Source organism: Nomia melanderi, unplaced genomic scaffold (genome assembly GCF_051020985.1).
Source record: "Nomia melanderi isolate GNS246 unplaced genomic scaffold, iyNomMela1 scaffold0402, whole genome shotgun sequence".
NCBI classification, from domain to species: domain Eukaryota; kingdom Metazoa; phylum Arthropoda; class Insecta; order Hymenoptera; family Halictidae; genus Nomia; species Nomia melanderi.
In genome coordinates this window covers 1-7,500 of record NW_027475517.1, presented here as the reverse complement: position 1 = coordinate 7,500, position 7,500 = coordinate 1, and the positions used below count along the sequence as shown (strand labels likewise).

Sequence of the window (7,500 nt, the reverse complement as noted above, 5' to 3'; positions counted from 1 at the left end):
ATATACAGAGGAGGAAGGAGCGATAAACGTGCAACAACGCTTCCTCGTGAAAAATACTTGAACGATCATGCACAGAGAGGTATCTCGATACCTGCTCTGCTGTATGACTAGACGGCTTACGCGCGGAGAGTTCATCTCCCGTCCGTCGGAAATTTCGAACGGCTTACGCGCGGAGAAATACACTTCTCCCGTCCGTCGAAATTTTTTTTTTTTACTTTGAACAAGGCGCATAGAGCCCGCCGAACCACGATTTCCGTGCGTCTTACATCTTTCGACGATGGGACGATCCACGCGAAGAGTTGTTTCGTGCTCGCGCGAGGTGCGATAGCGTCGATTCGCTTTTCTGTACGGGGAGAAATAGAACGATGAGTTGACTTATCGGGTCTTCGTTGGAATTACCGTCGCTGGCATTGTAAACTCCAGATGACCTTGTGATTCCTTCGTCGGGCACTGGTAAAGGGTGGCGATGATTCGTTCTATAATAGAAATACCCGTCGTAGCGATTCGGCCGAGACACCCGCCACGAAACACTCTCTCGTCGTGGAATCCCCGCGTCGGAGAGTAAAACGCGCGAAGGCTTACTATGAGAGAAGAAATAGTATATGCCGGTGGTTCGCGTGTGTAGGCTCTATACGAAATTGCGATTCAAGAGAGTAGGAAAAGACGCGATGAACCACGATTTCCGTGCGTCTTACGTCTCTCGACGATGGGACGATCCACGCGAAGAGTTGTTACGTGCTCGCGCGAGGTGCGATAGCGTCGATTCGCTTTTCTGTACGGGGAGAAATAGAACGATGAGCTGACTTATCGGGTCTTCGTTGGAATTACCGTCGCTGGCATTGTAAACTCCAGATGACCTTGTGATTCCTTCGTCGGGCACTGGTAAAGGGTGGCGATGATTCGTTCTATAATAGAAATACCCGTCGTAGCGTTTCGGCCTAGTCACCCGCCACGAAACACTCTCTCGTCGTGGAATCCCCGCGTCGGAGAGTAAAACGCCGAAGGCTTACTTATGAAACTTACGTCTCTCGACGATGGGACGATCCACGCGAAGAGTTGTTACGTGCACGCGTATGGTGCGATTGCGTCGATTCGCTTTTCTGTACGGGGAGCAATAGAACGTTGAGTTGACTTATCGGGTCTTCGTTGGAATTACCGTCGCTGGCATTGTAAACTCCAGATGACCTTGTGATTCCTTCGTCGGGCACTGGTAAAGGGTGGCGATGATGCGTTCTATAATAGAAATACCCGTCGTAGCGTTTCTTCCGAGTCAACCCGCTCACGAAACACTCTCTCGTCGTGGAATCCCCGCGTCGGAGAGTAAAACGCGAATTCATAGTATGGAAACTTACGTCTCTCGACGATGGGACGATCCACGCGAAGAGTTGTTACGTGCACGCGTATGGTGCGATTGCGTCGATTCGCTTTTCTGTACGGGGAGTAATAGAACGTTGAGTTGACTTATCGGGTCTTCGTTGGAATTACCGTCGCTGGCATTGTAAACTCCAGATGACCTTGTGATTCCTTCGTCGGGCACTGGTAAAGGGTGGCGATGATGCGTTCTATAATAGAAATACCCGTCGTAGCGTTTCTTCCGAGTCAACCCGCTCACGAAACTCTCTCTCGTCGTGGAATCCCCGCGTCGGAGAGTAAAACGCGAATTCATACTATGAAAACTTACGTCTCTCGACGATGGGACGATCCACGCGAAGAGTTGTTTACGTGCACGCGTATGGTGCGATTGCGTCGATTCGCTTTTCTGTACGGGGAGAAATAGAACGTTGAGTTGACTTATCGGGTCTTCGTTGGAATTACCGTCGCTGGCATTGTAAACTCCAGATGACCTTGTGATTCCTTCGTCGGGCACTGGTAAAGGGTGGCGATGATGCGTTCTATAATAGAAATACCCGTCGTAGCGTTTCTTCCGAGTCAACCCGCTCACGAAACTCTCTCTCTCGTCGTGGAATCCCCGCGTCGGAGAGTAAAACGCCGAAGGCTTACTATGAAACTTACGTCTCTCGACGATGGGACGATCCACGCGAAGAGTTGTTACGTGCACGCGTATGGTGCGATTGCGTCGATTCGCTTTTCTGTACGGGGAGTAATAGAACGTTGAGTTGACTTATCGGGTCTTCGTTGGAATTACCGTCGCTGGCATTGTAAACTCCAGATGACCTTGTGATTCCTTCGTCGGGCACTGGTAAAGGGTGGCGATGATTCGTTCTATAATAGAAATACCCGTCGTAGCGTTTCTTCCGAGTCAACCCGCTCACGAAACTCTCTCTCGTCGTGGAATCCCCGCGTCGGAGAGTAAAACGCGAATTCATAGTATGGAAACTTACGTCTCTCGACGATGGGACGATCCACGCGAAGAGTTGTTACGTGCACGCGTATGGTGCGATTGCGTCGATTCGCTTTTCTGTACGGGGAGCAATAGAACGTTGAGTTGACTTATCGGGTCTTCGTTGGAATTACCGTCGCTGGCATTGTAAACTCCAGATGACCTTGTGATTCCTTCGTCGGGCACTGGTAAAGGGTGGCGATGATTCGTTCTATAATAGAAATACCCGTCGTAGCGTTTCTTCCGAGTCAACCCGCTCACGAAACTCTCTCTCGTCGTGGAATCCCCGCGTCGGAGAGTAAAACGCGAATTCATACTATGAAAACTTACGTCTCTCGACGATGGGACGATCCACGCGAAGAGTTGTTTACGTGCACGCGTATGGTGCGATTGCGTCGATTCGCTTTTCTGTACGGGGAGAAATAGAACGTTGAGTTGACTTATCGGGTCTTCGTTGGAATTACCGTCGCTGGCATTGTAAACTCCAGATGACCTTGTGATTCCTTCGTCGGGCACTGGTAAAGGGTGGCGATGATGCGTTCTACAATAGAAATACCCGTCGTAGCGTTTCTTCCGAGTCAACCCGCTCACGAAACTCTCTCTCGTCGTGGAATCCCCGCGTCGGAGGGTAAAACGCGATATATAATAGTATATGCCAGTGGTTCGCGCGCGTCGTCTCTGAGATACGCGGTCGACAGAGTTCCGAAAACACGTGATGTGCCACGATTTCCGTGCGTCTTACATCTTTCGACGATGGGACGATCCACGCGAAGAGAACGTTCGTGCTTGCGTGAGGTGCAACAGCGTCGATTCGCTTTTCTGTACGGGGAGAAATAGAACGTTGAGTTGACTTATCGGGTCTTCGTTGGAATTACCGTCGCTGGCATTGTAAACTCCAGATGACCTTGTGATTCCTTCGTCGGGCACTGGTAAAGGGTGGCGATGATTCGTTCTATAATAGTAATACCCGTCGTAGCGTTTCGACCGATGTCACCCGCCACGAAAGTCTCTCTCGACGTGGAAACCCCGCGCCGAAGAGTAAACGCGAAGGCTTACCATACGAAAGAAAACGGTATTATACGCCTGTGGTATGTGCGTCTCGGCTCTGTGATACGCGATCGGCAGAGTTACAAAAAAACGTTGATGGGCCACGATTTCCGTGCGTCTTACATCTTTCGACGATGGGACGATCCACGCGAAGAGTAGTTACGTGCTCGCGCGAGGTGCGATAGCGTCGATTCGCTTTTCTGTACGGGGAGAAATAGAACGATGAGTTGACTTATCGGGTCTTCGTTGGAATTACCGTCGCTGGCATTGTAAACTCCAGATGACCTTGTGATTCCTTCGTCGGGCACTGGTAAAGGGTGGCGATGATTCGTTCTATAATAGAAATACCCGTCGTAGCGATTCGGCCGAGTCACCCGCCACGAAACTCTCTCTCGTCGTGGAATCCCCATGTCGGAGAGTAAAACGCGAAGGCTAACTATATAAGAAATATATAGTATTATTTATGCCTGTGGTTCTCCGTTTGCCCTACTCTCAGATACGCGACTCGGAGAGTTACGAATAATCGTGATGGACCACGATTTCTGTACGTCTTACATCTTTCGACGATGGGACGATCCACGCGAAGAGATCATTCCTGCTTGCGTGAGGTGCGATAGCGCCGATTCGCTTTTCTGTACGGGGAGAAATAGAACGATGAGTTGACTTATCGGGTCTTCGTTGGAATTACCGTCGCTGGCATTGTAAACTCCAGATGACCTTGTGATTCCTTCGTCGGGCACTGGTAAAGGGTGGCGATGATTCGTTCTATAATAGAAATACCCGTCGTAGCGATTCGGCCGTGTCACCCGCCACGAAAATCTCTCTCGTCGTGGAATCCCCGCGTCGTAGAGTAAACGCGAAGGCTTGCTATAGAAGACTATAGTTTATACGCCTGTGGTTCACCGGTTGCCTGCTCTCCGGGGTACGCGATCGCGCAGGAGTTACGGAAGAACTTGATGGGCCACGATCTCCAAGCGGCTATATCTTTCGACGATGGGACGATTCACGCGAAGAGAACGTTCGTGCATGCGTGAGGTGCGATAGCGTTGATTCGCTTGTCTGTACGGGGAGAAATAGAACGATGAGTTGACTTATCGGGTCTTCGTTGGAATTACCGTCGCTGGCATTGTAAACTCCAGATGACCTTGTGATTCCTTCGTCGGGCACTGGTAAAGGGTGGCGATGATTCGTTCTATAATAGAAATACCCGTCGTAGCGTTTCGACCGATGTCACCCGCCACGAAATTCTCTCTCGTCGTGGAATCCCCGCGTCGGAGAGTAACCGCCGAAGGCTTGCTATAGAAGACTATAGTTTATACGCCTGTGGTTCACCGGTTGCCGGCTCTCCGGGGCACGCGATCGCGCGAAGGTTACGGAGGGACGTGAAGCGCCCGAGCAATGAAACGTCCGCAGGAGGAAACGAGCAACCGCCGAACATTGTTTCGCGACGTTTCCATAATGTATTGTCGTTTCGCTCGCATCCCGCTTCTTTCCCCTAGTTTCCTCGACGCGTAGTTTCGCAGCCTTAGTGGACGAATCATTCTCGATTCGAGGAAAGATATGCAGTGGGGCGTGCAATGAGCCCGCCAGAGACCACGATCTCCAATGCGTCTTTACATCTTTGGACGATGGGACGATCCACGCGAAGAGAACGTTCGTGCTTGCGCGAGGTGCATTAGCGTCGATTCGCTTTTCTGTACGGGGAGAAATAGAACGATGAGTTGACTTATCGGGTCTTCGTTGGAATTACCGTCGCTGGCATTGTAAACTCCAGATGACCTTGTGATTCCTTCGTCGGGCACTGGTAAAGGGTGGCGATGATTCGTTCTATAATAGAAATACCCGTCGTAGCGATTCGGCCGAGTCACCCGCCACGAAACTGTCTCTCTTTCGTCGTGGAAACCCGCGTCGGAGAGTAAAACGCGCGAAGGCTGTGACTGTAACATATATATATATATATACACAGTATACAATGCCTGTGGTTTTTGCGCGTGTCGGCTCTTCGGTATACGCGATCGGCCAGAGTTACGGAGGGACGGTGAAGCGCACGAGAAATTGAAACGGCCGCACGATTGGAACCGAGCAACCGTCGAACATTGTTTCGCGACGTTTCCATAATGCGTTTTCGTTTCGCTCGCATACCGCTTCTTTTCCCCTAGTCTCTGAGACGCGTTTTCGAGCCGTTCTTCTACTATCGATTCTCGTAGAGAGAAGGGACCGGGTAGTCTGGAAGTGGAACCCGCATCTTGCGTGTACCGTACACGGAATTGAGAGGACCGGCCGTGAAGCTCGTTTTAAAGCCGTGCGTCTGACACCCAACTCTTGCGCGCCAATTTCGCGGCAAGAGATAATATGGGACGAATGACCGGCAAAGAGCCAGCTGTGAAGTCTGTTTTTTTAATCGAATCCGTGGACGTGTGTATGCCGTAGCGTCGCTCGTCGTGTTCGTTCATGGTCGTTCCGAGAGAAAGAACGAAAGCGGTAACGAAGGGACCGGCCGTGAAGCTCGTTTTAAAGCCGCGCGTCTGACACCCAACTCTTGCGCGCCAATTTCGCGGCAAGAGATAACATGGGACGAATGACCGGCAAAGAGCCAGCTGTGAAGTCTTTTTTCATTATTTGCTTTCAATCGATCGATCGGTACGATTCGTGCAACGTTTCGCGCGATGCGACGCGAAAACATGCGCGCAACAATAGATGCGTCTGATCGGAAGAACGCGAGGGTCGACTGCACGCGATGGATTCAGTATCGGGTAGGATACAAAATATATCCCCGTCGTTTCCACGCGTGCGAGTCTTCTGCGTCTTTCGCGGGTTTTTGAATGCACTATACGCCCGGAACGTCGAGAAATATATACATATTACTTGAACGTTTTTCGTCTCGAAAGGCTTCGGTGTCGTCTCCAAGGCGACGCCTGAATCTCCTTCGCGCGCTGGTCGGAGATTCAGGTATCAACTTTTATCTTCTCTTTGAAAGAAGAGAGATATTAGGTCGAACAAGTGAGAATAAAATTATATATGTGAAATATAAAATTTATACGATTACCCTGAACGGTGGATCACTTGGCTCGTGGGTCGATGAAGAACGCAGCTAATTGCGCGTCAACGTGTGAACTGCAGGACACATGAACATCGACATTTCGAACGCACATTGCGGTCCACGGATACAATTCCTGGACCACGCCTGGCTGAGGGTCGTTTACGTACCATACACTGCTTGCGTAGCTCTGTCAAATCCCCGCCGTCGTTCACCTCTTCGGATCGAACGTTTTTTTACCGAAGGGCGCAAAGAACGTCTCTGAGTCGGGTTAAGAGAAGGATGCTACGTACGAGCGAACGATGGGTGTCTCGTCGGCGTTTGTCGCGGACACGCGAAAATTCTGTGAATTTCACGGACAGTGTACGTTCTAGTTGTTGCAAAACGATCGGAATCGTTTGTATGGACTCGCGTGAGTGTTCGCGGCGTCGTGCGTCGTTCAATTACGACCGCCCGCGGATACCGCTCCACTGCGATATGGATCTGAGCGACAACTTTTTCGGCTGTTCGTGAGATGAACGGTTTCGTGTGTTTAGAAAATTTTTTTTCCCGCGCTCCCGACGTCACCTGAAATGATGCGTCAGAGGTGAAAGAAAATATTAAGAAGTCGAGAGAGAGAGACTACACACGTTTTATTCATATTTTGTATACCGTGCGTGAGACGGATGTGCACGACACGTCGTATGTCGGTATATTACCGACTGGCCCCAGGGAGATTGTTTTCTTCCTCTCTTACGAATGAGATGTACGTTTCGGAGGATCGTCGTTACCGAAACACACGGCAAAACGAGACTTCTCGCAGCAGAACCTTTATACACAATACACATCGACTCTTTTTACCCCGAGAGAGAGAGAAAAGGTGTATTTCTTTTTTTTATTTTTCGAATTCGACGCACGAACGCTTTGACGACTGGAGAAAAACACGGTGTGTGTTAAAATCGTGCGGGACGAGCATGCGTATTCGTAACGGGTCGAATAGTTCTTATTCCCCGTCGTCGCGTGTCCTCGCTGGACCACCACCGTGCGCTTCCGCCACGTTCAGTTGAATTTCGAAATATATATATATAAAAAGAAT

At 50.3% G+C, this 7,500-nt stretch overlaps 1 non-coding gene across 1 annotated transcript; it reads left to right on the top strand.

Annotated features, from left to right (window-relative positions):
* The first annotated feature begins 6,431 nt into the window (after window positions 1-6,431).
* On the top strand, window positions 6,432-6,586 carry LOC143176164 (5.8S ribosomal RNA). The gene has a single exon (XR_013000752.1). It is a non-coding gene; the product is annotated as a 5.8S ribosomal RNA (ribosomal RNA).
* The last annotated feature ends 914 nt before the right edge of the window (window positions 6,587-7,500 follow it).